Source organism: Pseudophryne corroboree, chromosome 8, assembly GCF_028390025.1.
Source record: "Pseudophryne corroboree isolate aPseCor3 chromosome 8, aPseCor3.hap2, whole genome shotgun sequence".
Taxonomy (NCBI): Eukaryota; Metazoa; Chordata; class Amphibia; order Anura; family Myobatrachidae; genus Pseudophryne; species Pseudophryne corroboree.
Genome location: NC_086451.1, coordinates 213198318 through 213216711, shown reverse-complemented (window position 1 = coordinate 213216711; position 18394 = coordinate 213198318).

Sequence of the window (18394 nt, the reverse complement as noted above, 5' to 3'; positions counted from 1 at the left end):
CCCTCCGACAAGGAGGCAGTATGGGAAACAATTCACAAGCTGTATTCCCAGCAGGTGATAATAAAATTACCCCTCCTACAACAAGAAAAGGGGTATTATTCCACATTATATTGTGGTACTGAAGCCAGAAGGCTAGGTGAGACCTATTCTAAATCTAAAAAAATTTGAACACTTACAAAGGTTCAAATCAAGATGGAGTCACTCAGAGCAGTGATAACGAACCAGGAAGAAGGGGACTATATAGTGTCCCGAGACATCAGGGATGCTTACCTCCATGTCCAAAATTTGCCCTTCTCACTAAGGGTACCTCAGGTTCGTGGTACAGAACTGTCACTATCAGTTTCAGACGCTGCCGTTTGGATTGTCCACGGCACCCCGGGTCTTTACCAAGGTAATGGCCGAAATGATGATTCTTCTTCGAAGAAAAGGCGTCTTAATTATCCCTTACTTGGACGATCTCCTGATAAGGGCAAAGTCCAGGGAACAGTTGGAGGTCGGAGTAGCACTATCTCGGATACTGCTACAACAGCACGGGTGGATTCTAAATATTCCAAAATCGCAGCTGAACCCGACGACAAGTCTGCTGTGCCTAGGGATGATTCTGGACACAGTCCAGAAAAAGGTGTTTCTCCCGGAAGAGAAAGCCAGGGAGTTATCCGAGCTAGTCAGGAACCTCCTAAAATCAGTGCATCATTGCACAAGGGTCCTGGTAAAGATGGTGACTTCCTACGAAGCAATTCCATTCGGCAGATTTCACGCAAGAATTTTTCAGTGGGATCTGCTGGACAAATGGTCCGGATCGCATCTTCAGATGCATCAGCGGATAACCCTATATCCAAGGACAAGGGTGTCTCTCCTGTGGTGGTTACAGAGTGCTCATCTTCTAGAGGGCCGCAGATTCGGCATTCAGGATTGGATGCTGGTGACCACGGAGGCCAGCCCGAGAGGCTGGGGAGCAGTCACACAAGGAAAAAATTTCCAGGGAGTGTGATCAAGTCTGGAGACTTTTCTCCACATAAATATACTGGAGCTAAGGGTAAATTTATAATACTCTAAGCTTAGCAAGACCTCTGCTTCAAGGTCAGCCGGTATTGATCCAGTGGGAAAAACATCACGGCAGTCGCCCACGTAAATAGACAGGGCGGCACAAGAAGCAGGAGGGCAATGGCAAAAACTGCAAGGACTTTTCGCTGGGCGGAAAATCATGTGATAGCACTGTCAGCAGTGTTTCATTCCGGGAATGGAAACTGGGAAGCAGACTTCCTCAGCAGGCACGACCTCCACCCGGCAGAGTGGAAACTTCATCGAGAAGTTTTCCACATGATTGTAAACCGTTGGGAAATACCAAAGGTGGACATGATGGCGTCCCGTCTGAACAAAAAACGGGACAGGTATTGCGCCAGGTTAAGAGACCCTCAGGCAATAGCTGTGGACGTTCTGGTAACACCATGGATGTACCAGTCGGTGTATGTGTTCCATCCTCTGCTTCTCATACCTAAGGTACTGAGACTTATAAGACGTAGAGGAGTAAGAACTATACTCATGGCTCCGGATTGGCCAAGAAGGACTTGGTACCCGGAACTTCAAGAGATGCTCACAGAGGACTTATGGCCTCTGCCGCTAAGAAGGGACTTGTTTCAGCAAGTACCATGTCTGTTCCAAGACTTACCGCAGCTGCGTTTGACGGCATGGCGGTGGAACGCCGGATCCTAAGGGAAAAAGGCATTCCGGAAGAGGTCATTCCTACCCTGGTCAAAGCCAGAAAGGAGGTGACCGCACAACATTATCACCACATGTGGCAAAAATATGTTGCGTGGTGTGAGGCCAGAAAGGCCCCACGAAGAAATTTCAACTCGGTCGATTCCTGCATTTCCTGCAAACAGGAGTGTCTATGGGCCTCAAATTGGGGTCCATTAAGGTTCAAATTTCGGCCCTGTCGATTTTCTTCCAGAAAGAAGTGGCTTCAGTTCCTGAAGTCCAGAAGTTTGTCAAGGGAGTATTGCATATACAACCCCCTTTTGTGCCTCCAGTGGCACTGTGGGATCTCAACGTAGTTCTGGGATTCCTCAAATCACATTGGTTTAAAACCAGTCAAATCTGTGGATTTGAAGCATCTCACATGAAAAGTGACCATGCTCTTGGCCCTGGCCTGGACCAGGCGAGTGTCAAATTGGTGGTTTTTTTCTCAAAAAAGCCCATATCTGGTTGTCCATTTGGACAGGGCAGAGCTGCGGACTCGTCCCCAGTTCTCTCCCTAAGGTGGTGTCAGTGTTTCACCTGAACCAGCTTATTTTGGTGCCTTGCGCCTACTAGGGACTTGGAGGACTCCAGGTTGCTAGATGTTGTCAGGGCCCTGTAAATATAGGTTCCAGGACGGCTGGAGTCAGGAAAACTGACTTGCTGTTATCCTGTATGCACCCAACAAACTGGGTGCTCTTGCTTCTAAGCAGACTATTGCTAGTTGGATGTGTAATACAATTCAGCTTGCACATTCTGTGGCAGGCCTGCCACAGCCAAAATATGTAAATGCCCATTCCACAAGGAAGGTGGGCTTATCTTGGGCGGCTGCCCGAGGGGTCTCGGCTTTACAACTTTGCCGAGCGGCTATTTAGTCAGGGGCAAACACGTTGGTAAAATCCTACAAATTTGATACCCTGGCTAAGGAGGACCTGGAGTTCTCTCATTCGGTGCTGCAGAGTCATCCGCACTCTCCCGCCCGTTTGGGAGCTTTGGTATTATCCCCATGGTCCTTTCAGGAACCCCAGCATCCACTAGGACGATAGAGAAAATAAGAATTTACTTACCGATAATTCTATTTCTCGGAGTCCGTAGTGGATGCTGGGCGCCCATCCCAAGTGCGGATTATCTGCAATACTTGTACATAGTTACAAAAATCGGGTTATTATTGTTGTGAGCCATCTTTTCAGAGGCTCCACTGTTATCATACTGTTAACTGGGTTCAGATCACAGGTTGTACAGTGTGATTGGTGTGGCTGGTATGAGTCTTACCCGGGATTCAAAATCCTTCCTTATTGTGTACGCTCGTCCGGGCACAGTATCCTAACTGAGGCTTGGAGGAGGGTCATAGGGGGAGGAGCCAGTGCACACCACCTGATCCTAAAGCTTTACTTTTTGTGCCCTGTCTCCTGCGGAGCCGCTATTCCCCATGGTCCTTTCAGGAACCCCAGCATCCACTACGGACTCCGAGAAATAGAATTATCGGTAAGTAAATTCTTATTTTAAACCTACCGGTAAATCTTTTTCTCGTAGTCCGTAGAGGATGCTGGGCGCCCGTCCCAAGTGCGGACTTCTTCTGCAAGACTTGTATATAGTTTTGCTTACATAAGGGTTATGTTATAGTTTTCATCGGTCTTGGACTGATGCTATGTTGTTTTCATACTGTTAACTGGTTAGTATATCACAAGTTATACGGTGTGATTGGTGTGGCTGGTATGAATCTTGCCCTTGGATTAACAAAAATCCTTTCCTCGTACTGTCCGTCTCCTCTGGGCACAGTTTCTCTAACTGAGGTCTGGAGGAGGGGCATAGAGGGAGGAGCCAGTGCACACCCAGATCCAAAGTCTTTCTTAAAGTGCCCATGTCTCCTGCGGAGCCCGTCTATCCCATGGTCCTTACGTAGTCCCAGCATCCTCTACGGACTACGAGAAAAAGATTTACCGGTAGGTTTAAAATCTTATTTTTTTCTTTAAAAAAATGTGTTGTGGACATTTGTTGCAACTAGTAAATGATCTCCAATGACTGCATGTTTATAATAGAGGTCACAAGACCTGGTTGTTTACTTAGCCAGTAGCTAGCAACATTGATGCTCACGTCAAACTGATGTGGAAAGGTTTTGTTCTCAAATGTACCTTTATATGAAATTCTGTTCATCCAACTTTGTGTACTATTGCGTTGCAGGCTAAAATAAAAACATTCCAAAGTGCTTTCAATTTCTATTTCTATGGGTAATGGCTTATAGAAAGTAATGTATGAGAGTAAATAAAAAACTTTTATGCAGAGGTAGCACCTGCTTTGCCCTCTAAGGAAAAACATCAGTATTACAGTAATTTACGGAAATCTGCAAATTTTGTGTTCTATGGAACAGTTATGCAGTATACAGTAGCAACAACAGCTAGGCTGTCAGCAATCATCCTGATTACTGCTGCAGCAAGGTAAAGTGCAGAAAAATTCAATTAGTTTCTACCTACAGTTTAGGATAGGACTAAGCATCTGCTATCTGATGTGACCACTGAAGCACTCTGCAGGCTGATTTTTCTGGAGCCTACTGATGGCAATCCTAAAACTCGACTTGTATAATGAATGAAGGCAGTAGCGGATTTACCACAAGACAGCAAAAGCGGCTGCTTAGGGCCCTGTGGGTCCCATGGGGCCCGCCGACAAGGTTGTATAAAGGGCATTTCCGAGAGCTGGGCTAGCTAAGTACTCTCGACAGGCTGTCAGTGATTAGACAGATGTATTGTGCATTTGGCCCGTCATGACACACGTGTATATGATGTTAGATGCACAGAGAATGTAGCTGGGACGCACACAGAGAAAAATATGTGTACTTTTATAACAGTATTTTTTAAATGTTGTGTAACATTCACCTACTTCAAATTCCACTCAGGTGGTGGGGGATAGGGGGGTGGACAGTATTATTTTAAGTACAGTGTATAACATCCGCCAGCTACAATCATGTCTGGAGGGGGGGGTGGGGGGGGGTAGGAAGGCGGTGCGCACACTGGGGGGAGTTCAAATGTTTGAAAAGTTGGTTGGATGTCGGTTTTTCTCTTACGTCCTAGAGCAGGCATGTCCAACCTGCGGCCCTCCAGCTGTTGAGAAACTACACATCCCAGCATGCCCAGACACAGCTTTAGCATTCTCTGGCAGCAAAACAGTGTCAGGGCATGCTGGGATATGTAGTTTCACAACAGCTGGAGGGCCGCAGGTTGGACATGCCTGTCCTAGAGGATGCTGGGGTCCATTTTAGTACCATGGGGTATAGACGGTTCCGCAGGAGCCTTCGGCACTTAAAGACTTTTCAACAGTGTGAACTGGCTACTCCCTCTATGCCCCTTCTCCAGAGCTTAGTTTAGAAAATGTGCCCTATAGACTGGATGCACACTAGTTGAGCTCTACAGAGCTTTGCTGGAAAAAGACTTTGTTAGGTTTTTTATTTTACAGGGAAGCTGCTCGCAACAGTTTCCCTGCTTCGTGGGACTTAGGGGGGGAAGTAGGAACCAACTTCTCAATTAGTTAATGGTTCTGCTTCCGCTGACAGGACACCATTAGCTCCTGAAGGGTACTGAACACAGCCCAAGCCTGGCCAGCATTCACTCCCACAGCACTGCCACCACCCCTTAACAGAGCCAGAAGTCAGAAGGCTGGTGAGTATATTACCGGAGTCCTGCAGAGAGGGGATCCTCCGGTCATCGGCGGCGGCAAACAGGTACACGCGCAGCTGCGCGCCATGTATCTCAGCACAAGGGTGCAGAGCGAGGGGGGGGCACGCTCTTAGGGCATGTTTTAAAACCTTACTCTCACTGGCAAAAAGGGTACATACATGTACAGCTGCTGATGTGCCATCCCCAGCCAGTATAAATATTACATTGCTGAGGCTGAAGGGCGGGGCTTCACCTCAGACTTGCCAGAACACTCACTGGGTGCCATTTTCTCCTGCAGAAACTCCAGTGTGAAGCTCCTGAATGCTGTTTCTCTTCATGACAATGCTGATACAAGTAGAGGGTGTTATAGAAGTGGCAGAGAATGTTCATAATTAGGTCTGTGGGCCTATTATTGGTATATGCGCTGTAAGTGGGTAATATTTCCACAATTCACAATAAGGCACAGTGTGTGGACTGGCAGATCCCTCTGTGTCTCTCTGACAGACTTCAGTGTAGGTCTGTCCCCAATAGCTCCCCTGTGTGATAGGGGTGTGTGTGTGTGTGTGTGTGTGTGTGTGTGTGCGTGTGTGTGTGTGTGTGTGTGTGTGTGTGTGTGTGTGTGTAACATGTCAGACATTGGGGAGGGTTCTTCCCTAGGAAGAACCCATTTTAGATGCACAAGAGGGTAATATGGTGTCCCTTTCCTCTCAGAAGGAGCCAGAGTGGGTGAGAATGTTGCAAAAGAATATGTCAATGCTTTCAAAGAAATTCTCTGAGTCTGAACAACAGACTAAATATTGGAGGCAGTCTGTGGAGGATGCACTGTTTACTGACCCCTCCATATCATCCACTCGGGTCCCATCCAGTTCCCAGAAAAGGTCTCTGGCCCAGATAATGCAAGGGGACACAGACACAGATTCCGACTCTGACGTCGACACTGGGGATTTGAGAGGGGTAGACCCCAAATTAGCCAAAAGCATACAATGTATGATAGTTGCTATAAAGGAAGTGTTGGAGTTTCCTGAAACAACACTGGTCCCAGTGGAAAATGATTATTTTAAATTAAATAAAAAGCAGGTTGTGAGTTTTCCTCCTTCAAAGGATTTGAATGCATTCTTTGAAGAATACTGGGCTATCCCTGAGAAGAAATTTACCCTTCCCAGAAGGATACGTGTAGCGTACCCTTTCCCTGAGGAAGACAGGCACAAATGGGAGACACCCCCAATGATAGTAACATAGTATCTGAGGTTGAAAAAAGACAATTGTCCATCGAGTTCAACCTATTTGTGGTCTCCTATGCATGATGATTTGACTAAAATTTCTTACTGATGCTGCTGTCAGCCGTTGCATTTTATCCCTACTTATAGTACCTATAATTCATGCCTATGCACCATACCCCTGGATATCCTTATCTATTAGGAATTTATCTAACCCATTCTTAAAGGTGTTGACAGATTCCGCCATTACAACTCCCTCGGGCAGGGAATTCCAAACACGTATTGTCCTTACCGTGAAAAAGCCTTTACGCCGTATTGTGCGGAATTTCCTCTCCTCTAACCTGAGCGAGTGTCCACGAGTCCTCTGTGTTGATCTAACCAAAAACAGGTCCCGCGCAAGCTCTGTGTATTGTCCCCTTATATATTTGTAGATGTTGATCATATCCCCTCTTAGTCTTCGCTTTTCCAATGTAAACATGCCTAGTCTTTCAAGCCTTTTCTTGTATTCCATCGTCTCCATGCCCTTAATTAGTTTGGTCGCCCTCCTCTGTACCTTTTCAAGCTCCAGGATATCCTTTTTGTAGTACGGTGCCCAGAATTGTACACAGTATTCAAGGTGTGGCCTCACTAGTGATTTATATAACGGGAGTATAATACTCTCGTCCCTAGCATCAATACCCCGTTTTATGCATGCTAATATCTTATTAGCCTTCTTTGCTGCAGTCCTACTTTGGGTACTACTGCTTAGCTTGCTATCTATGAGGACACCCAAGTCCTTTTCCAGTACAGAATCCCCTAATTTTACCCCATTTAGTAGGTAGGTGTAATTTTTGTTCTTGTTACCACAGTGCATTACCTTACACTTGTCTGTGTTGAAGCGCATTCTCCATTTGGCTGCCCATGCTTCTAATTTAACTAAGTCGTTCTGAAGAGACTCGGCATCCTCCTCTGTATTTATAGCCTTACACAATTTGGTATCATCTGCAAAAATTGACACCATGCTCTCTAGACCTTCTGTTAGGTCGTTAATGAAAATATTGAACAATAGCGGTCCTAATACTGATCCTTGCGGCACACCACTTAGCACTTCAGTCCAAGTTGAAAAAGATCCATTAACCACAACGCGCTGCTCCCTATTATCTAACCAGTTTTTGACCCAAGTGCATATTGTGCTTCCTAGCCCTGATTCTTGTAGCTTGTAGATAAGTCTCATGTGTGGTACAGTATCGAACACTTTGGCAAAGTCTAAAAATATTACATCCATGTCTTTACCCTGATCTAGGTTTGCGCTTACTGTTTCATAAAAGCCAAGTAAGTTGGTTTGACAGGATCTGTCCTTCATAAACCCATGTTGATTCCTTTTAATGACCTTATTGACTTCAAGGAACTTCTGAATACTATCTCTTAGAATACCTTCCAATACTTTCCCCACTATAGATGTAAGACTAACTGGTCTATAATTACCTGGTTCAGCTTTACTTCCCTTTTTGAATATAGGCACTACTTCCGCTATACGCCAGTCTTTGGGAACCATACCTGATATAACTGAATCCTTAAAGATCAAAGATAGCGGTTTTGCCAGTTCAGAGTGAACCTCCATTAGAACCCTTGGGTGAATAGCATCGGGCCCTGGTGATTTATTAATCTTTAAATGTTTTAATCGGTCACAGACTACTTCCTCGCTTAAATAAGTACCTATCAGTGGGATATTCTCATTATTGAGATTGTGTGTCAGTCCCTGAAATGGGTCCTCTCTAGTGAATACTGTTGAAAAAAACTCATTTAGTGTGTCCGCTATGTCATAATTTTTGCTTAAGACTCCCAACTTGTCTTTTAAAGGGCCTATACTCTCCTTCTTTAATCTCTTGCTATTAATGTATTTAAATAATTTTTGGGGATTCGCTTTGCTTTCCTTTGCTACTAGTTTTTCAGTTTCTACTTTAGCCGCTCTTATTTCCTTTTTGCAAATTTTGTTACATTCCTTATAGTGCTGAAATGACTCTGCTTCCCGTCAGATTTGTATTTTTTAAATGCTCGCCTTTTCTTGCCCATAACTTCCTTAATCTTTTTGTTAAGCCACATCGTTTTATGATTTTTATTCCTTTTTTTGCTACTCATAGGAATAAATTTGAGTGTATTTTTAGCTAGCAGGAATTTTAGTACCTCCCATTTCTTTGTAGTATTTTTTCCTAAAAACAAACCTTCCCATTCAATATCCCTGAAAAATACCCTCATCTTTTCAAAATTTGCTTTGCTAAAGTTTAGAGTCCTAGTTGAGCCAGTATAGGGCTGTTTATGGAAACTGATATTGAATGTGACCATATTGTGGTCGCTGTTTCCTATGGGTTCCCCTACTATAATACCTGATACCAAATCCCATTGTTTGTTAATACCAGGTCTAAGATTGCATTGTACCTAGTGTTAGGCGCCGAGGGTCCGCTCGTCAGTGCGGCCGGCGCCTAGCAACGGGGACGCCACTGTCGGATCGTGTTCCCCGTTGCTGGGTCTAAGTTTATATCATCACTGGTTTCCTGGCTGTGTAGCATGCAGCTGCACGGCATGTTGTAATTATCACTCATCTGTTTCCCTGGCCATGCAGCTTGTCAGCTGCATGGCATTTAATCCAATCAGCCTCCAAACAGCTGATTGGAAGACTCTCTGTTAAAAGCACTCCCAGGACTCCTCACAGACGCCGGTGATAGCTTCCTGTTTGCCTGATTCTGCTGCAGAGAGAGTTCCCAGTCCCGGTCTGTTCGTTTGTTCCTGTTCTCAGTGATCCAGTACTCGGAAGTTACCATCTGTTCCTGGAGTCTGACCGAGCACCTTTAACATCTGGTGGTGTTCGTGAGTCGCGGCGCAGCCGTGTGTTGCGGCTTGTCCGCTACTATTTATTATTGTGTTTATTTTGAGTTCTGGAGCTTTGCGGAGGATTCCGCTTCCACAAGATCCACTCTGGTGTCCAGCGTTGCCGGATAGGAGTGTCGGATCCGTGGATCCTTGGTTGTCCTTTTCCCTGGCGGCTAGTCCGCACATACCTTTTGATTTAGTTAAGTTAGCTTGTAACCCCTGGCTTGGTTGCTTAGTCAGAGGGCCCCTTGTTATCTCCCTGTCTCGGACTTCCCCTTGTCTCCCATTAAGACCTGCGGGGGCATCGGGGTTGGGCAGACATAATCCGCCCTTCGAACGCGGCTGCCATGGGCTCAAGCAACCATAGTCTCGCAGGGGATTTCTGATAACACGGGCGAGACAACGGAGTTAGGGCGCCAGGGGTTACTAGGCTCTCCAGCTCCCACAACCTGTATTTCATTCCTGTACTCAGATCTCTGCCATAAGATCTTCTCCAGTCTGGAGTACAGGAATCGTAACATTATCACCGGCCTGACAAAAGAAAAAATTTCAACAGGAGTTAATTTTTTCACTTATCCAGTAGGGAGAATTTTGTCGGCCTCATGAATCCCACCGGTGTTGGGCCAAATCCTGGCCAGTTTTTGGTTAGTCAGATTCAGGAACTTACCCAGATGGTTCAGGATCTGTCCCTCCGGGTGAGCTCACAGGAAGATCTGTTACGGACTTCCCCGAGGGTCATCCCTGAACCAAAAATGCATCTGCCTGACCGTTTTTCTGGGGATAGAAAACAGTTTTTTAATTTTAAAGAGTCTTGTAAACTGTATTTTTGTTTAAGACCAGTTTCCTCAGGTACGGAGGCTCAGCGGGTTGGAATTATAATTTCTCTGCTTCAGGGGGATCCTCAGACCTGGGCTTTTGGTTTAAAGACAGACGATCCGGCCTTATCGTCTGTAGACGCTTTTTTGAAATCTTTAGGGCTATTGTATGACGACCCTGATAGAGAGGCATCCGCAGAAAGTCAGTTGCGTGCTCTAAGACAGGGTAGGAATCCTGCAGAGAATTATTGTACGGAGTTTCGCCGTTGGTCGAACGACTGTGGCTGGAATGATCCTGCCCTGCGCAGTCAGTTTCGCCTCGGCTTATCTGAATCTATAAAAGACAGCCTCCTTCAGTATCCCGCTCCTGAGAACCTTGATAAACTCATGGAGCTCTCTATTAAAATATATCGTCGGCTCAGAGAGCGGAGGACTGAGAAAGGGGCATCTGTAGTTTCTTTTCCCTGTGTTTCTTCCGTTCCGATAGACATGGAGGAGCCTATGCAGATTGGTCTCTCCAAATTGTCTCCGGAAGAAAGAACCAGGAGGCAAAATTCTGGTCTGTGTTTGTACTGCGGAGGTAAGGGACATTTTGCCCGTAGTTGCCCAAACAAGTCGGGAAACTTCCTGACCAAGTGAATAGTGAGGGGGTTCACTTTGGTCTACAGCTCATCTCCTCAAATAATTCACTATTGGTTCCTGCTAAAGTTTCTTATGACAGCCTCTGTTCCTCGGTCTCTGCTTTTGTGGACAGTGGAGCTGCAGGAAACTTTATGGACTTAACATGGGCCAAGGCCTTAGGTATTCCTCAGTTAACCTTAAGTAGGTGTATCACCATGCATGGTTTAGATGGGAGTCCCTTATCCAATGGGGTTATTTCTCTATGTACACCTCCTGTTTTGCTCTCGGTGGGAGCTCTACATTCTGAAAAGATTGAGTTTTTTCTTACCCATTGTCCAGCAGTTCCTGTGGTTCTGGGTCACCCTTGGCTGGCCTTTCATAATCCCATCATAGATTGGCAGTCTGGGGAGATTCTACAATGGAGTACCATCTGTGATAAAGAATGTATTACACTTCCTATCCGAGTAGCTGCTGCCAGGTCCGCACATATTCCTGGAGAGTACCAAGATTTTTTGGATGTGTTTTCCAAGGGCAATGCGGATATTTTGCCTCCCCATAGGCCTTATGATTGTACCATTGAGTTAATTCCTGGTGCCACGTTGCCTAAAGGAAGGTTATATGCATTGTCTGGTCCTGAAACTGTGGCCATGAATGAGTATGTGAAAGAAAGTCTTGAGAAAGGGTTTATCAGGCCATCTAAATCCCCTTTAAGTGCAGGTTTTTTCTTCGTAGAGAAGAAGGATGGTTCCCTCAGACCCTGCATTGACTTTCGAGCCCTGAATAAAATCTCAGTAAAGAATACTTACCCTCTGCCTCTGATCTCTGTCCTCTTTGATCAGCTACGTTCGGCTGTTATTTTTTCCAAGATTGACCTGAGAGGAGCATATAATCTCATTAGAATCAGATCGGGGGATGAGTGGAAAACGGCATTCAGTACTCAATCAGGTCACTATGAGTATCTGGTCATGCCTTTCGGCCTATCTAACGCTCCGGCAGTCTTTCAGGATCTCATTAATGATGTGCTCCGTGAGTTTCTGGGAAGATTCGTTGTGGTCTATTTAGACGACATTTTGATTTATTCTGACTCTATAGAACAACATGTTACCCAGGTGCGTCAGGTACTTAAGAAATTACGTGAAAATCACTTGTATGCCAAACCGGAGAAGTGTGAATTTCACGTCACGGAGGTATCCTTTTTAGGGTACATTATTTCCCCTCGGGGATTCCGAATGGAACCTAAGAAGCTCCAAGCCATCCTGAGTTGGGCGCAACCCACCAACTTAAAAGCAATTCAGCGCTTTTTAGGGTTTGCGAACTACTACAGAAGGTTTATTCACTCTTTCTCTGACATAGTTGCTCCCATTGTGGCACTCACTAAGAAGGGAGCAGATCCTACCAATTGGTCATGTGAAGCTAAAGTATCTTTTCAGGCCTTGAAACAAGCCTTTGTCTCAGCCCCTGTCCTTAGACATCCCAACCCAGAATTGCCTTTCATCGTTGAGGTAGATGCCTCGGAGGTTGGTGTAGGGGCTATCCTTTCTCAGAAGGATCCAGATTCCCTTGAGTTACATCCTTGTGCCTTTATGTCCAGGAAATTCTCATCTGCTGAATCCAACTACGATGTTGGTAATCGGGAGTTGCTGGCTATTAAATGGGCTTTTGAGGAGTGGAGACATTGGCTTGAAGGAGCGACCCATACCATTTCTGTTTTGACAGATCACAAAAATCTTCAATACATTGAATCAGCTAAGCGACTGAATGCCCGACAGGCTCGTTGGGCTTTATTTTTCACTCGTTTCAAATTCATTATCACCTTCAGACCTGGTTCCAAGAATACCAAGGCAGATGCCCTCTCACGCAGTTTTCTTCCCGCTCAAGACAACAGTCCTGTTACTCTCATACTTCCGCCTTCAGTCATTCAGGCAGGTCTCACACAGGATGTTTTTTCTCAATTGAAGCTGCTTCAACATCAAGCTCCGGGAAATACTCCTGCTGGTCGTCTTTTTGTTCCTGAGTTTTTGAGAGCAACTGTTTTGGAGGAATTTCATGATAGCAAAGTTGCAGGGCATCTGGGAGTCGCTAAAACTTTTGAATTGGTATCCCGCTCAGTGTGGTGGCCTGGTCTTTCTAAAGACATTAAAGAGTTTGTTTTTTCGTGTCAGGTCTGTGCACAGCATAAAGTTCCCCGTTCTTTGCCTATTGGTCAACTTATGCCATTGAATGTTCCTCTTAGACCATGGTCGCATATCTCCATGGATTTTGTGGTGGATCTCCCTCTGTCAGCTGGATGCACAGTCATATGGGTGGTAGTGGACCGTTTTAGTAAGATGGCTCATTTTATTGGTCTTCCCCGATTGCCATCTGCCCAGGGATTGGCAGTCTTGTTCCTCCGTCATGTTTTCAGACTCCATGGGTTACCCACTGATATTGTTTCTGACAGGGGTCCACAATTCATTGCACAGTTTTGGAAGTCTTTTTGTGCTTCGTTAAAAATGAAATTATCATTAACCTCCGGTTATCATCCACAATCAAATGGACAGACTGAGCGAGTGAACCAATCCTTAAAACAATATTTGCGTTTGTACTCGGCCAAACTCCAAAATGACTGGTCTGAGTTTCTTCCATTGGCAGAGTTTGCTTATAATAATGCCTGTCATTCCTCCACCAATGTGTCTCCATTTTTTGCAGTTTTTGGTTTCCACCCCAGAGCTAATTCATTTTTCCAACATTCCTCTGTCTCCTCTCTGGCCCTGACCTCTCATCTTAAACTTATTTGGAAAAAAGTGCACATAGCTCTCAGAAAAGCAGCTTTCAAGGAAAAAGATTTTTCGGACAGGTTCCGGCGGCCGTGCACTTTTAGAGTAGGAGACAGGGTGTGGCTGTCGACTCGCAATATCAAACTTCGACAAACCTCAGCCAGATTGGGTCCTAGATTTATTGGACCATTTCTCATTATCAAAAAAGTCAATCCAGTTGCTTTCCGGTTACAGCTACCAAAAACGTTACGAATCGGAAATACCTTCCATTGCTTTTTGCTCAAACCATATGTTTCATCTAGCAGATTTCCTCGTAAAAAACCTCAGGGGAGATCACCAGTTAATGTACAGGGTCAGCAGGAGTTCGTGGTTGAGAAGGTTCTCGATTCCAAGCTGTCCCGGGGTCGGCTTTATTTTTTGGTGCATTGGAAAGGTTATGGTCCTGAGGAAAGGTCGTGGGTCCTAGATGAGGACCTTCATGCCCCAAGGCTCAAAAGGGCATTTTTTCAAGAATTTCCTCAGAAACCCGGATTTAGGGGTTCCTTGACCCCTCCTCAAGGGGGGGGTACTGTTAGGCGCCGAGGGTCCGCTCGTCAGTGCGGCCGGCGCCTAGCAACGGGGACGCCACTGTCGGATCGTGTTCCCCGTTGCTGGGTCTAAGTTTATATCATCACTGGTTTCCTGGCTGTGTAGCATGCAGCTGCACGGCATGTTGTAATTATCACTCATCTGTTTCCCTGGCCATGCAGCTTGTCAGCTGCATGGCATTTAATCCAATCAGCCTCCAAACAGCTGATTGGAAGACTCTCTGTTAAAAGCACTCCCAGGACTCCTCACAGACGCCGGTGATAGCTTCCTGTTTGCCTGATTCTGCTGCAGAGAGAGTTCCCAGTCCCGGTCTGTTCGTTTGTTCCTGTTCTCAGTGATCCAGTACTCGGAAGTTACCATCTGTTCCTGGAGTCTGACCGAGCACCTTTAACATCTGGTGGTGTTCGTGAGTCGCGGCGCAGCCGTGTGTTGCGGCTTGTCCGCTACTATTTATTATTGTGTTTATTTTGAGTTCTGGAGCTTTGCGGAGGATTCCGCTTCCACAAGATCCACTCTGGTGTCCAGCGTTGCCGGATAGGAGTGTCGGATCCGTGGATCCTTGGTTGTCCTTTTCCCTGGCGGCTAGTCCGCACATACCTTTTGATTTAGTTAAGTTAGCTTGTAACCCCTGGCTTGGTTGCTTAGTCAGAGGGCCCCTTGTTATCTCCCTGTCTCGGACTTCCCCTTGTCTCCCATTAAGACCTGCGGGGGCATCGGGGTTGGGCAGACATAATCCGCCCTTCGAACGCGGCTGCCATGGGCTCAAGCAACCATAGTCTCGCAGGGGATTTCTGATAACACGGGCGAGACAACGGAGTTAGGGCGCCAGGGGTTACTAGGCTCTCCAGCTCCCACAACCTGTATTTCATTCCTGTACTCAGATCTCTGCCATAAGATCTTCTCCAGTCTGGAGTACAGGAATCGTAACACCTAGTTGGTTCCTCAATTAGTTGGACTAAGTAGTTATCATTAAGTGTGTTTAAAAACATATTTCCCCTAGCAGTATCACATGAATCGTTTTTCCAGTTTATCTCTGGATAGTTAAAATCTCCCATCACTACTATGTCTCCTACTCCTGCTGCTCTTTCAATTTGCTTTAGTAACAATTCCTCATCAGATGCGTTGATACCAGGCGGCCTATAGCATACACCCAATACTAAATTTTTTATTCCTTTTTCCCCGCATGCAATTTCTACCCATAATGTCTCGACAGTGTCTACAGTCCCCTCCTGAATATCTTCCCGTATATCAGGTTTTAAAAACGGCTTTACGTAAAGACACACCCCTCCACCCTTTTTATTTAGTCTTTAGACACATCAGTTTCTCGGCTGTCTAAGAAAATAGTTTTGCCTGCCCCTGGTACAGCCTCTTTAAAAGATCCAGCTGACTGTAAATTAGAAACAACCCCAAAATCCATATATACGGCTATCGGAACGGTGCTCAGGCCCACCATTGCTTGTGCGTGGGTAGGTAACGCTGTGGAAAAATGGTCCGACAACTTGCTTGTTAACATAGACACAGTTGACAGGGATGAAATAGTCCTAACTCTCGGCCATATCAAAGATGCTGCAGGTTACTTAGTTGAAGCTGTGAAGGATATTGGGTTGCTGAGTTCAAGATCCTCTGCTATGGCGATTTCAGCCCGCAGGGCGCTGTTGATCCGCCAATGGAATGCTGATGCGGAATCAAAAAAGAATATTGAGGCGCTTCCTTACAATGGAGAAGCCCTCTTTGGTGACAAGCTGGATGCCATGATTTCAACAACTACATCAGGCAAGTCAGCATTTCTGCCTTCCGCAGCTGCTCCACCTAGGAAAGGATTTCATTCTCATACGATGCAATCCTTTCGGCCCAACAAGTCCAAAAAGGCAAAGGGTACCCCCTTCTTTGCAGGAAGAGGTCGAGGAAGAGGTAAAAAATCTACAACACCATCAGGCTTGCAGGAGCAGAAGTCAACAGCTACTTCTGCTAAAACCTCAGCATGACGCTGGGGCTCCCCTGCAGGAGTATAATCGGGTGGGGTCATGTCTACTGTCTTTCAGCCAGGTCTGGGTTCACTCAGATCTTGATCCTTGGGTATTGCAGATAGTATCCCAAGGGTACAAATTGGAATTTCAGGACCTTCCCCATGCCGATTTTTCAAATCAGCCTTACCAGCTTCTGTTCAGGACAGAGCAAAAGTGCTGAACGCAATACAGAAATTATGTCAAGACAACATAATTTCCTTAGTTCCTGTGTCACAACAGGAAAAAGGATTTTATTCAAGCCTGTTTGTCCGATTCCACGCCAGGGTGTCCCAATGGGACCTACTGGACAAGTGGTCCGGATCGCACCTACACATGCATCGGAGGATAATCCTGTCAATAAAAGCCAGTATTTCACTCCTGTGGTGGCTTCAAAGTTCTCACCTCCTGGAGGGACACAGGTACGGGATTCAGACTTGGATCCTGGTGACCACAGCTGCAAGCCTCCGAGGTTGGGGAGCAGTCACGCAAAGGGAAAGCTTCCAAGGACGATGGTCAAGTCAAGAAGTACTCCTTCACATAAACATTCTGGAATTGAGAGCTGTGTACAACAGCCTTCATCAAGCAGCACACCTTCTTCAAAGTCGTCCCATACAGATCCAGTCAGACAATGTAACATAGAAACATAGAATTTGATGGCAGTTAAGAACCACTTGGCCCATCTAGTCTGCCCCTTTAATGTAACGGCAGTACCTTACATAAACCGCCAGGGCGGAACAAAAAGCAGAGCGGCAATGGCATTGGTGACAAAGATACTCCTCTGGGCAGAAAGACATGCAAAAGCTCTGTCATCAATTTTCATCCGGGAGTGGACAACTGGGAAGCAGACTTCCTCAGCAGACACGATCTCCATCCAGGAGAATGGGGCCTCCACCCAGAAGTCTTTGCAGAGGTAGCAGATCGTTGGGGCGTTCCTCAAGTATATATGATGGCATCATGTCTCAACAAGAAGCTTCAGAAATATTGTTCCAGGTCGAGAGACCCACAAGCAATAGCAATGGATGCACTGGTGACCCAGTGGGTGTTTCAGTTGGTGTATCTGTTCCCTCTACTTCCACTAATACCAAAAGTTCTCAAGATCATCAGAAGAACAAGGGTTCGAGCAATTCTCATTGCTCCAGACTGGCCAAGGAGGGCTTGGTATCCAAATCTTCAGGAGTTATTACTGGAAGATCCTCAGCCTCTTCCTCTTCGCAAGGACCTTCTTCAGCAGTGGCTGTTTGTTTATCAAGACTTACCGCAGCTGCGTTTGATGGCATGGCTGTTGAGCACCAGAACCTAGCCCGTAAGGGTATTCCCAATGAATTCATTCCCACACTTATTCTGGCCAGGAAAGGGTTAACGTCCAAACATTACCATTGTATTTGGAGAAAATATGTATCCTGGTGTGAATCCAAGAAGTCTCCTGTGGTGGAGTTTAAATTAGGACGTATTCTCCTATTTCTACAGGCGGGTGTGGATGCTGGCTTGAGATTAGGGTCTATCAAGGTCCAAATTTCGGCCTTGGCCATTTTCTTTCAGAAACAGTTGGCTTCCCTTCCTGAGGTCCAGACGTTCGTGAAGGGGGTTCTGCGCATCCAACCTCTCTTTGTGCCTCCTGCGGTGCCATGAGATCTTAATGTGGTGTTGCAGTTCCTTAAATCGGAATGGTTTGAGCAGCTACAAGAGGTAGAGTTAAAGTTTCTCACTTGGAAAGTGGTCATGCTGTTGGCCTTGGCCTCAGGCAGACGAGTGTCTGAATTAGGGGCTCTGTCACACAAGAGTCCTTATTTGATTTTTCATGAAGATAGAGCTGAACTGCGGACGCGTCAGCATTTTCTTTTAAAGCCTTTGTCTTATTTCCATATCAACCAACCTGTGGTGGTGCCAGTGGCTTCTGACACCTCAGCTGCTTCAAAAGTCCTTAGATGTCGTCAGAGCATTGAGGACTTATGTTGCAAGAGCGGCTTGGATAAGGAAAACAGAATCTTTGTTTGTCCTCTATGACCCCAACAAGATTGGTGGTCCTGCTTCTAGGCAGACTATTGCCCGCTGGATCGGAGGTACCATTCAGCACGCTTATTCCACGGCAGGATTGCCGTTACCGAGTTAGGTAAAGGCCCACTCTACAAGGAAAGTGGGTTCTTCCTGGGCGGCTTCCCG